We start from the raw sequence: 13,173 nt of genomic DNA, 5'->3' as shown, positions 1-13,173 counted from the left end.
TATAGCATTGACATCTATGGCAAGCTGGTGTTTTTTTTGGTAACTATGTTTGTGTTTGTGGCTGATTGAAATGACTGTGTACAAGTATATCACGGAGATTCCTGCTTCTCCTACTTGTTACCGATGGATAAGGATGCAACACTTCCTTCAGATCGTCATCAGACTGGAGGATGTTCCAGTGTTTCCTTAAGATGTTTTTTACCAAACTCCGCTGTTTATTGTACGTACCAATAAACCTCACAATCTTTTTGCCGTTTGTGTCTCGTTTTTTATTTTTGAGCAGTTCCTGGCGGGGTAGAAATGTCGCTCTCTTATAAGCTTTTGTTATGTTTTTGGTAGAGTAACCCCTCTCCACAAATCTTGCTCTCATGATGATTGCCTGTTTCTCACATTCCTCCATATCACTGCAGTTTCTTTTGAAACGTAAAAATTGGCCTGTTGCTATACCCAAGATTTGCGTTTTGGGGTGGTGACTATCTGCCCTGAGCATGCTATTGGTAGCAGTTGGTTTCCTATATATTGTTGTACTCAGGTGTCCATCCTCGGCTGGTGATATGGTAAGGTCCAAAAAATTAATTTGGTCCGTATCATATTCCAATGTCAAGCGTAAGTTGTATGTATTGGTATTCTGAATTTTGACAAACTTCTTAAGTACATGTAATGGGCCATTCCAAAGGATAAGGATGTCATCCAAGTATCTTACCCACATTTCAACATGTTCTGTAAAGGTGTCCATTCCCTCCGTAAAAACCTAAGTTTATCGCATTTTCCCTAACCCAGAGGAGCACCATCCCTGAGCGAGGGCAGCCCTCTTTCTTTGTTCAAATAATGGCAAGAGAGGGTAACAAATGTTTGATTTTGTAAAACACAACAACACAAATATCCTTCACTTCACTAAATATTGTTTTGGATTTTAAATGTAAGAAAACGGCCTTCATTGGATGAATCTTTATTCTTTATCTCCGTAGCCAGATTCTTCTTCTCCATAGCCAGCTTATACCACTCTGTAGCCAGCTTTTCCCTCTCCGTATCCAGCTTTTCCCTCTCCATAGCCAGCTTTTCTTCTCTGTATCCAGCCTTTCCTTCTCCGTATCCAGCTTTTCCTTCTCCGTATCCAGCTTTTCCTTCTCCGTATCCAGCTTTTCCTTCTCTGTATCCAGCCTTTCCTTCTCTGTATCCAGCCTTTCCTTCTCCGTATCCAGCTTTTCCTTCTCTTTATCCAGCCTTTCCTTCTCCGCAGCCAGCATTTCCTTCCAGCTTTTCCTTCTCCGTATCCAGCTTTTCCTTCTCCGTATCCAGCTTTTCCTTCTCTGTATCCAGTTTTTCCTTCTCTTTATCCAGCCTTTCCTTCTCCGCAGCCAGCATTTCCTTCCAGCTTTTCCTTCTCCGTATCCAGCTTTTCCTTCTCCGTATCCAGCTTTTCCTTCTCTTTATCCAGCTTTTCCTTCTCTGTATCCAGTTTTTCCTTCTCCGTATCCAGCTTTTCCTTCTCCGTATCCAGCTTTTCCTTCTCCATATCCAGCTTTTCCTTCTCTGTATCCAGTTTTTCCTTCTCCGTATCCAGCTTTTCCTTCTCTGTATCCAGTTTTTCCTTCTCCGTATCCAGCTTTTCCTTCTCTTTATCCAGCTTTTCCTTCTCCGTATCCAGCTTTTCCTTCTCTTTATCCAGCTTTTCCTTCTCCGTATCCAGCTTTTCCTTCTCTGTATCCAGCTTTTACTTCTCCATAGTCAGCTTTTCTTTCTCTGTACCCATTCAACTGTATAATATTGCCTACCTCCCTGGTAGCACACTAGTTTAGTCTACGAATAGACAGAGCGCTTGGAGCAAGGGCTATTATCTTTGAACTATAGTTCTCACAGTGTCTTGATTTTGTCGACTTCACTGCATAGGACTTGCAGCCATGAAGGATTCTTATTTGAATGTGGAGAGAGAAGATGAATCCGATGCGAATCTCAGTGCAGAGAGACAATCTTTGGATTTGGAATACATGTCAAGTAGTTGTTGGTGAAGGTAAGTCCTAATTAAGTTGTTTTATAGAGAAGTTGAGAAGGTCAGGCAGCCAACTTGGGGGCACTCAAGTATTGTTATTTTAGTTAAAATTTGAGACCTTATCGTATTCACAATTCTCATTACACAACTGTTGATTAATATTTACATTGTGTTGAGTAACCCTTTATGATTCCAGCATCCAGAAGATTATACTGTTTAATAAACCAGGATATTTTATTTATAATTAAGTATTTTATTAGGGTCTCCATAAGTACAACGGTCACTGCTATTATTGTTATTTAAGTAGCTTCGTCTCCGCAGTTCCCTTGGTGCCCTGGCATTGAAGGAGTAGGGGGGATGCACGCCCTATTAATTCCATCTTATAAGATGGGTTGGTAAAATGTCACTATCAGCATCAGGCATAAAGACTTATTGTTGGCTACCTTACTGGAGCCGGAGAGCTGCGACATTAAATATATCAAAGACAAAAAGCAAAAGAATTGCACACTTCATAGTGTAACATTCTAAAACATTTGTAACGAAAGCCCACTGCATGATGAGCATAAAACTTAAATAATGGGGAGGAGAATTGAGAGCGAGCTGCGGGATTTGATAGGAAGCCAGGAGAGGGATTTCAGCAGGGGAGACGCTGAGACAGATTTAGGAAATAATAGAGTGATTCTGGCAGCAGCATTTAGGATAGATTGTACCATCTCTATTAGGGCCTCTCTGGACCCTACATTATCACCATACACCAACATATATTTATCAAGTATCACTTTCATACTACCCCTGAAGCATAGAAGGAGTGTATCATCGCTCCACTTTGCATGCATCTGACAACAAAGTAATAAATCACACACAAATAAGAGTCAGATCTTTATTATAACAGTATGCTAGATATGCAGTCATACACATTGGGATACTTACTGTGACCATCAACAGAACCTAGCATATCACAGCATACCAGGGGTTAACCTATGACGTCATCTCTGGGGGCCCTATATATACCTGCCTAACTGCAGGGTATCCTTAGTGATACTAACCATTCGCCTTGAGAAAGCCTCTCGCGAAACGCGCGCGTCGGCTCCTACCTTCACGTGCACGCGCAGATCAGTTACTGTCTCCGCATGATTCACTGAACCGCGAGGTGATGCGGTAGTCTGCCCGTGCCTTCTATACAGGGTATTAGTGTCCCGACGGCCGCTCTTAACCTCCCTACAGAGTGAATACAGGGTACATGCTCTAAGCAATATAAGTATTGACTATTGTGCCTGCAGCAACACTATAGCTGCGCTGCTGTTCGGATCCCTTCACAGCAGCAGTGAGACTCCACCTCCCTGACAGCGCAACAGCCTAGCCTCCTGCCATATGCCACACTATGTCCTCCTGATCAGTGTCTCGTATACAGTTATTACACAGGTCTGCCCCACGACCATAGGCACCTACCTCTGACATAGCCACAAGGGTCACTGCAAGTTCACACACTCTTGCAGATTGGCACCCAGAGGGTTACCTGAGGTCACTCTGACACTGTTATGGACCTATGAATCTGTCTGCAGAGGCCAGCTGTTTGCATTACTGATATACATACCAGAATTGCTGTATATGTCATCAGTTACCTCTGGTCATTGACTAAGTCTCACCTAGGTCTAGTCAGTTATTACTCTTGATACCTGTAGCTCCGCTACCTACCAGGGCATACCCAGAGTACTCACTCATTACACAGATCCAGACTAGGATTTCTGTGCTGTTCTGATACCAGCGCTTTATTAAAACTGTCTGGTATATTTATACCAAGTTTGATCCGGAGCCAACACGGCTATTAACCATTAGGATCAACCTACCTCCAGTACGTTGCTCTATCATCCCTATTTTATATATTGATATTAATAAAGATATGTTTTAACCCAATCACTATCCTCCAGAGTGTGAACTTGAGTGCTGTTTCGGGTTCCTTCTCTCCCCTTTCAATAGATTGTAGGGGAGACAGGTGAGAGGCAGTGTCACGGGAGACCTGTACTTTTACACCGAAACCACCGGGATCACTAGCACCAGTTGGGACAAAGTTATTGAATAAAATGAGGTTTATTCTGGCACGCCAGCAGACAAAACAAAGATGCACAAAACAATACCAACTGGGGTACCTGGGGAGTAGACTCTAGCCTCGCTAGGTGCAGGGGCCTTCTTCAAGTAGGCTTGTCCTGTCCGCTTCACGTCCAGCATATCAGAGTGCTGATCAGACAGCAGCCACTCTGACATGTATCTCCAGCTGGTCACAGTCAAGATCCAAACTCCTCCACAGAATGTCACTCAGATAGTCTAATGCTCTGATCACTTGTCTCCTACAGTCTATCACAGTCTCCACGGGGACCGTGCCTCTACTCCGCCTCCCTTGTCATTGGTTCTGCCTGCCTATATATACCCTGCTCTTGCTTTCACTCATCGCTCAACATAACCTCTTGTATGTAACGCCTGTATGCCCGCAGACCTGGCCAGTCTCCAGTACTGAGGTGGGTAAGGGTATAACACGCACCCACAGCAGTGAGGGCATGCCCGGAGTGTGGTAATTGCATTGCCGGGCCTGGTGATAATGGGTTCCTGAAGAAGCGGCAACAGCTACGAAATGCGTAGAATCTGGTCAGCCTTTTGGAGGACACTATTTGGGGAGAATTGGTGTGAGGAGGTGCTGGCAAGTAAGCTGTAGAGATCGTAGCGGTATACAGCGTCTTCCGCCCTGACCGCAGCATCACAGGAAGTGACGTCACCGGATGTGACACAAGCGGAAGGATCTCTGAGTGACTGTACCACCGGCGTCTCCCCACGAGTCACCAACGGTCCTCTCCAACGTACCGAAATCTTTGTACAAATGTGAGTGCATTACCTGTGTGTGTTTTTTGTGCCACATTATACCCCTATGTACTATACCATTGTGTGCTCTCTTTCTTTTCACAACATCCTCGGGAGGTACACTCAGCATTTATGGACACATCTAGCCCACCAGATGCACAGCTCTAGTATTTCCAGTATCAGAGTTTATCCATTATAAAAGGGCTCCGGTCAGAGAGAGATGGATCTCTGACACGTCTGTAACTATTCAATCTATTGTGAGTGAGACCTATTTAGAGACTATTGTTTGCACGTATATTTATACGGTCTGCACTATTATTTCCTCCACTTCTTTTCCCTGCATATCATCTCGAGATCTGAGCGCTCCCCCTACCTGGAAGACAACGCAAGAATTCTGGACCTGGACAGTCCTTTTACGGGTGTAGAGCTGCTGTTTATTTATATTTTACTATTCACTTTTATGTTTCACATTTTTTGGTGAGGGATATTCTATTCACTATATGTATATATACTTTTGAAGTTCACAGTTATTATATTTTTATTATGTTAATAATCTCACTATTAGAAGCGCCCGGTATCATTTTTCTTTGTTGCATGTTCCATAGTAACACATTGGCCCACCTCAGGGGGGTCTGTATTTGTTGGGCTCTGCATAATGTAATGCCTTTATGCCCGCAGACCTGGCCAGTCCCCAGTACTGAGATGGGTAAGGGTATAACACGCACCCACAGCAGTGAGGGCGTGCCATTAGTGTGGTAATTGCATTGCCGGGCCTGGTGATAAAGGGTTAACATTTATACTTGCAAAGTCTGGGGCACCAGAGGTAGGAAGGTAGTTGTCCAAAAGCCAGAGTTCAGGGGCAGGAGAGAGCAGCGTAGTAAGTTCCGTAAGCCAAGGTTCAAGGGCAGGAGAAGGCAGCGTTGTCAAAGTCCAAAGCAGAGTTCAAGTTCAAACCAAGGGAATCCAAAGGGCAGGGACATGAACAAGAGCTGAAATAGACAAGAGAGCTGGGCATAGACACTGCACACACAGGAGCTACAGGAAAGCTATGCAGAGCAAGGAAGCAAGGGGCAGACTGGGGTTATAAAGGAGGGAGGACAAATAGAAGGAAGGGGAGGAACAGGGGTTTGTCTGGGAGCTTGCAGGGATACGTGTGTGAGAGTGCGGGAGGAGACAGGGAGGTGATCTATGGTAATGGCCTGTAAGCACTGAGGGGCGGAACCAGTATCAGGGGAGGACTGGTAAATAGAGTGAGTGCGCGCGCCCTCTGTAACGCAATCACGTGCACGTAACACACGAGTGCCAGAGCGTGGGGGAAGCATCGCGGAGGCGGTACTCGGCTGAAGGGCAGGAGAGGGGGAAGGAGCGGAGGAAACAGGTGAGGGAACGGAGGCACGCCGAGGGGCGCGAGTCCCCTGACGGGAGACCCGGGAGCGGGAACGCGCGCCTAATGGCAGAACCGCGCAAGTGCGCAGACCGCGAACGGGAACGTGCCGCAAGGGAGTGGGGCAGGGATAGTGAAGGTAGAGGAAGGGAAGGGCTAGCTGGATGAACCACGGTGACGGGGACACGATGGGAAGCGTGAGTCCCCTGATCCGTTACATTGTAGCCTTGTTGCTTCCACGTCAGTTGTGCCTTGCCTTGTTCCTGTTTATGTCTTGCAGTTTCTCTTCACGTGTACCGACCCAGCTTGTAAAGTGAACCCCCCCTGGATATCGACCTCGGCTTACCCTCGACAACGTGTACCTCTCCAACCCAAGATCTCAGCTTCACGGACTTTGACAATTCTGATCTCTCCAATCCCAGAACACGGCTTAACGGACTTGTACGATTCTGCTCTCTCTAACCCAGGACCTCGGCAAGTATACGGACTAACCCGCTCTCTCCAATCCAGACCTGGCTACACTAACAATCCACCATCGAGGCACGCCTTCGCTGCTGTGGGTGCGTGGTGTGATACCTTCCCACCCCATTACCGGGGTCTTGTCTTGTTTGTGGGTAGTGTAAGTGTTACAAAAAGCCAGAGGAGGGGCGTGCTAAGGCACTCAAGACCTCCCGCTGGGTAGGAGCCTCAGAGTATGGGCAGTACAATTCTCTTACCCCCAGATCTGATCAGCAGCCTTTCACCTCTCCCCAGGAGTCCTGACACCTAGCTGTCCCAACCCTAGTTTTAATCCTAAAATTTCTATGGGAGGCTTCAACTAAGTGGATTCCTGGGTATTTCTCCATAGAAATGACAGTAACAGTGGAATATCTCATTTACTTTCTTGCAGGGTTGACACCAAAGCACATTAGTGATTTACACACAGACCACAAATCAGATCATAAGACAATTACGGCTTTCTAAACTGGGGGAAGGATTGTCACAGGGAATAAAGAATACATGCTTTGAGATACATTCTTACAGACGTGTCACGGTAGACTAGTACTTATGAACAATTTTATATTTTTGGGATTCTCGATTGAGCAAGACAAGGCGGGCAAAATAAATTGTCATTTATTTCTTTTCAGACAAACACATGACAACCTCAGAATACACTTAATAATCACTTACTGGGATGGGGAAACAAAATAAATTGTCCATAGAACGAAAGATGAAGAAATAGAGTCTCAGGCTTACAATCCTTTTGGCTAGGGCGCAACTTGCCTGCCTGATATTTCCACCAAATGCAGAGAGTTTGTTCTGGTTCGTTGGGATTCATTCGGGGATCCCCAGCGCTAACGAATTCCTGAAGTAGGGGTACATCTTTGGTTAAGATGTTTTAACCCCTTGCGTTCCGGAACCGCTGCCGCTGCACTTGGATGAAATCTTGAACAACGCTTAGATAAATCATGAATCACACTGGGACTGGGGCTGCAGGCATCTTTATAGGGTTAAGGGTCCTATGCTTAACATCTGCACCCAATGCCGCCCGTGGGAATATTTTCCCTACCTATCTGCGACTTGCCAGTACTTTGCAGAAAGGGCAGGAGCTGCCTCTTTGTTTGCACGGAGCATGTGTCAACTTCACACCTCAGCTCCTTAGCATACCAGGGTTAGCCCCTTACCTGGCGACACTGAGCCTGGGGTTTTGGCCACCAAGTTTCAAGGACGCATACTTTACACCGGTAGCTGGCACTCACAATATCCTGGCAATCCTAACACCTAGGATTGCTGAGGCTTTTCAACTCCGAACTTCTCATAGACAATGCGGTGCCCTCTCTGCAGGCGCCCTTTGAAGTACAGAATTGAAAAAACTTCATTTCATTCACCCTTAGCATATTTGCATGCTAAAGGATTTTTCCCGGGCTTACAGAAAAAGTTTTCCTGCCTGTACATTTAAAACTAACAGTACAACACAGTTTATTAAAACAATATGTTCTGTTTGTGCCACTACTGTAAATTTCTTATGGGTGTGTATGGTTTCTTTATTCCTTCCTGCACTCCAAAAATTAGAGTGCTAGCTTATTCTGTTCACGCATTGGCGTATTTGATTGAACGGTCTATGATGTGGTTTGCGGTGGAGCCCTGTTCCCACATCAATAGACTTTCTCTCTTTCAAGTTACAAAGCTAACAAGGTAGCAGATACATTTTGACAGGACCCACTTCAGCTAGAATGCAAACCACTTACTTACTTTTTATTTATTTATTTATAAAAATATTTTACCAGGAAGTAATACATTGAGAGTTACCTCTCGTTTTCAAGTATGTCCTGGGCACAGAGTAAAACAAAATAATACATGGTTACAAATACAGTTACATAAATGAACAAGGTATACATTATATACAAGACATTGCATGCACAGTTAAAGAAAATATATATTATGAGCGTATGAAACAGTTACAGACCAGATTAAAGTGTGAGACAGCCTTAGATTTGAAAGAACTTAAGCTGGTGGTGGATATGAGAGTCTCTGGTAGGTTGTTCCAGTTTTGGGGTGCACGGAAGGAGAAGGAGGAATGTCCGGATACTTTGTTGAGTCTTGGGACCATGAATAGTCTTTTGGAGTCTGATCTTACCGTTGTGAGGTCGAGAGCTCAGAAATGGATACCTATACTTTCAACACGGCCACCCGTACATAGCCACGCGTATTCAATCAGCGCTAGGTTTAGTGTCTGAAAACCAATTGGCACAGTTTGTATACATTCCTATTACTACAGTCAGGGAATGGACTTCAAAATGGGGACAAGAAGGTGGGTGTAGGGGAGAACATATCAGTGTGGTGCACATATTGTTAACCTCTTCAGTCCCCATGCGATTTAGTGTTAACCAGCCGGGTATAATGCCTTTATTAATGGCCTGATTGACCCTTCCATTGCCACAACATGAATTACATTTACACATTCCCTGTTCTTCCCCAGATATTAAAGTACATTTGGCCAAAATAAGCCTCACATCGGTGGCCAAGTTACATGGATTTAGGGGTAGCTAGCTCGGCTTCATTCTAGTTTTGTGATGCTAGCTAACCCTACCATCACTGGCAGGAAGGCCAGACAGCAGGAGGTTACAGTAGTCAAGACGAGAGAGAATGAGGTCCTGAGTCAGAGTTTTTGCAGTCGAGCAACAGAGGAAAAGCATATTTTAGTAATATTGCGGAGGAAAAAATGAGTTTTTTGCAACCTTTTCGATGTGAGAAGAGAATGTGAGAGAGGAGTCGCGTGTGACCCCTAGGCAGCGTGCTTGGGCTACCGGGTGAATGATAGTACTTCCAACAGTAATATGGAAGGAGGTAGTAGGGCCAGGTTTGGGAGGAAGTATGAGTTTTTGCCATGTTAAGTTTAAGTTGGCGGAGGGCCATCCAGGATGATATAGCTGAGATACATTCAGAAACTTTAGTCTGTACAGCAGGTGTAAGGTCAGGGGTAGAAGAGTAAATATGTGTGTCGTCAGCATAGAGGTGATATTTAAACCCAAGGGATATGATTAGGTCACCTAGAGAAAGTGTTTACAGAGAAAAGAGAAGATGTCCCTGGACAGAGCCCTGGGGTACCCCCACAGAGAGATCAATAGAGGAGGAGGTGTTAGCAAAAGAGATACTGAAAGTACGATGGGAGAGGTAAGAGGAGATCCAGGATAGAGCTTTGTTACGAATGCCAAGAGTATGGAGAATGTGAAAGAGAAGAGGGTGGTCCACAATCAAATGCGGAAAAGAGGTTGAGTAATATGAGCAGAGTGTAATGACCTATGTCTTTGGCAGCCTGGAGGCCATTAGTTATTTTAGTGAGGGCTGTTTCAGTAGAGTGAGCAGTGCGGAAGCCAGATTATAGAGGGTCTAGGAGAGAATAGGTGTTGAGAAAATGGAGCAAACGAGACAATACAAGATGTTCAAGGAGTTTAAAGGAAAAATGCAGGAGGGAGACAGGTCGATAGTTAGAAAAACAGGTACGGTCAAGCTTGCTATTTCTGAGTAATGGTGTAACTGTTGCATGTTTGAAGGAAGAGGAAAAGGTACCAGAGTATAGGTAAGAGTTAAAAATGTGTGTGAGAGTAGGGATTATAGTAGGAGCAAGAGGTTTTAGGAGATGGGAGGGAATGGGGTCAAGATGGCAGGTCTAGAGCAGAACTGAGAGAGGAGAGGGAGGAGCGTAAAGTGGAATCAAAAGCTGGTAGGTTAATAAAGTGCAGGTCTCTACAGAGATGAAGGGTAGATGGAGGTGGAGAAGGGGAGAAGTGAGAGAGAAAATGAGATGAGGTGATGGTCAGAGAAAGAAAAAGGGAAATGGGAAATCCGAGAGAGAAAAGATTTTAGTGAAAACATGGTCAGGTAGTGGCCATCCTTGTGGGTGCTGGCTGCAGTCCACTGTTGAAGGCAAAATGAAGAGGTTATAGAGAGAAAGCAGGAATCCCAAGGGAGAGATGGGTCATCAATGTGGCAGTTGAAATCCCCAAGGAGAAGAACAGGGGAGTCTGAAGAGAGAAAGAATGAGTCAGGATTCAAAGTGAGGGAGAAAGACAGAAGGGGGATGAGTAGAGGTAGGGGGCGATTGTTGATTGCCACATGGACAGGGAGAGTAGAGAAAAGCTGGACAGTGTGAGCCTCAAAGGAGGGAAAAGCAAGAGAGGGAGGAATAGGAAGGGTACAGTAGTGGCAGATATAGGAGAGCAGGAGCCCCATGCCTCCACCCCTGACATCAGGACGCAGAGTGTGGGAGAATGAAAGGCCACCATAAGAGAGGGCAGATTCCAGTGCAGTCAAACTGAGTGAGCCAAGTTTCAGTTATAGCAAATAGGAGCAGAGTGAGAGAGAGAAAGAAGTCATGCACAGAGAGGAACTTGTTAGAAAAGGAGCGAGCATTCCAAAGGGCACAGGAGAAAGGGAGAGAGGAGGGAGGGTGGCAGGGGATTGGTATGAGGTTAGAGAGGTTGACACCATAAGGACTAGAAGTTGTATGTGGAAGGCGAGGACGAGAGCATGTAGAAATAAGGCAGGGACCAGGTGTCACTGGAGGACAGCATTTTTTTTTTTTTTCAATCTTTTTTTTCCTTTATTGGAGACATGTATAAAGGTTACATACGGTGGTTACAATCAGTTCCATACACTGAACAGTGAAGTCATCGGCACATGACTGTAGAGTATATCGGATGTCTCAATAAATCCATTTCCTGGTTTTTTAGTAGAGAAAGAGGAGGAGACATAGGGTGGGACGATAGATGGGGACGACAAAAGGAGGGGAGGAGGGGAAGGGGGGTAGGGAGGGGTAGGGTATCTCTCCGATCATTTCCAAGCTGTGGTTGATTAGTTATTAGTTAGAACCTGTGGCAGGGGTAGGGCTTCTGAGTTGGACCAGGGTTCCCATGTATTGTAAAATTGGGGCATTTTTTGTTTCAGCATGGCCGTAAGTTTTTCCATGTTCATAACCGTGTTTATCCTATTCACTACTGTCCTTCTCGAGGGTGCCTTTACTTGCTTCCAGGCCGCCGCAACTGAGCATCTCGCCGCCGTGAGTATAGCGGAGGTCAGCCTGGTCGCGGGGGCTGGGAGGTCCTCTATTGGTCTGCCCAGCATGTATGTCAGGGGGTCCAGGGGGATCTCCAGGCCCAGGGTATCGTCCAGAAGTCTTTGGATTCTAGCCCAGAACTTCTGGTTCTCCGGACATGCCCACCAAATGTGGGCCATGTCGCCCTTTTGTCCACATCCTCTCCAGCACAGGTCAACCGTGCCGGGGAAAATCTGGCTCAGTCTACTCGGGTCAGGTACCACTGAAATAGTATTTTGTAAATGTTTTCTTTTGTGACGGAGCATATTGAAGTTTTGGAAGCTGCTTCCCAGACGTCCTCCCAGTCCTCAAGGTCTAATGGTGTGTTGAGGTCTGCACACCATTTTTGCATGTAGGTATGTGTGGGTGGGGGGAGGGAGTTCTCGGTTATTCTGTAGATTCCTGAAATTAGTCCTTTTTGGTACTCTCTTATTCGACAGAGAGACTCAAATCTGGTCAGCGGGGGGAATTTCAAGGTCGGGGATAGAGCTCCAAGGAAATGCCTTATCTGTAGGAATTTGAATATGGGGAGATTGGGGGCTGTAAATTTAGTTTTGAGCTCTTGGAAGGACAGAGCTTCGTTATTCTCCAGCAGATCCGCAACCATGCTAATGTCTAGGTCCTGGAATTGACCAAACTGGGTTTGGGTGCACCCAGGAGGGAATTCTGGGTTCCCAAGTATGGGGGCGAGTTGAGAGGGGGATGAAGTTAGGCCATATTTCCCTCTGGTCTTGAACCATGTGGACCACGTGCATTTCATTGCTCCGAGCTCAAGCTTTTGAGGTCGTTTTTCCTTGTACTCTTGTGACCATAAAAGTACTGGGAGGGGGATGGGGGATGTGTGGTGAGACTCTATTTCTAGCCAGCAGGCAGAGCTCGGGGGGTTGTTCCAGACCACTGCCTGTCTAAGCTGGGCTGCATGGTAGTATCTAACCACGTCGGGGACCTCCAGTCCTCCTCTTGTCTTTGCGGCCAGGAGTACCGACCTCGGGACTCTAGGTTTACGTTGTTTCCATATGAAATGTAGGATATGTGATTGTATATTTCTTAATTCGACCAGGGGGACTGGAACTGGGAGTGTTTGGAAATAATACAATAGACGGGGGAGGATATTCATTTTAGCGGAGACAATTCTGCCAAACCAGGAGATCTGGTATATGTTCCAAGCATCTAGGTCTCTCTTGATTTGGTCAAATAGAGGGGGGTAGTTTGCTCTGTACAATAAGTTGTAAGAGCTAGTAATTTTTATTCCCAAATATTTTATGTGGGAGGAGTTCCACTTATACTTGTAATTTAGTTATTTTTATCCATGTTTATCTTATAGTCTGAGACCTGACTGAATTGGTCCAGTAGTTTCTGTAGATTAGGGAGGGA

Source organism: Ascaphus truei, chromosome 6, assembly GCF_040206685.1.
Source record: "Ascaphus truei isolate aAscTru1 chromosome 6, aAscTru1.hap1, whole genome shotgun sequence".
Lineage (NCBI taxonomy): Eukaryota > Metazoa > Chordata > Amphibia > Anura > Ascaphidae > Ascaphus > Ascaphus truei.
Note: the sequence above shows the minus strand (reverse complement) of the source record.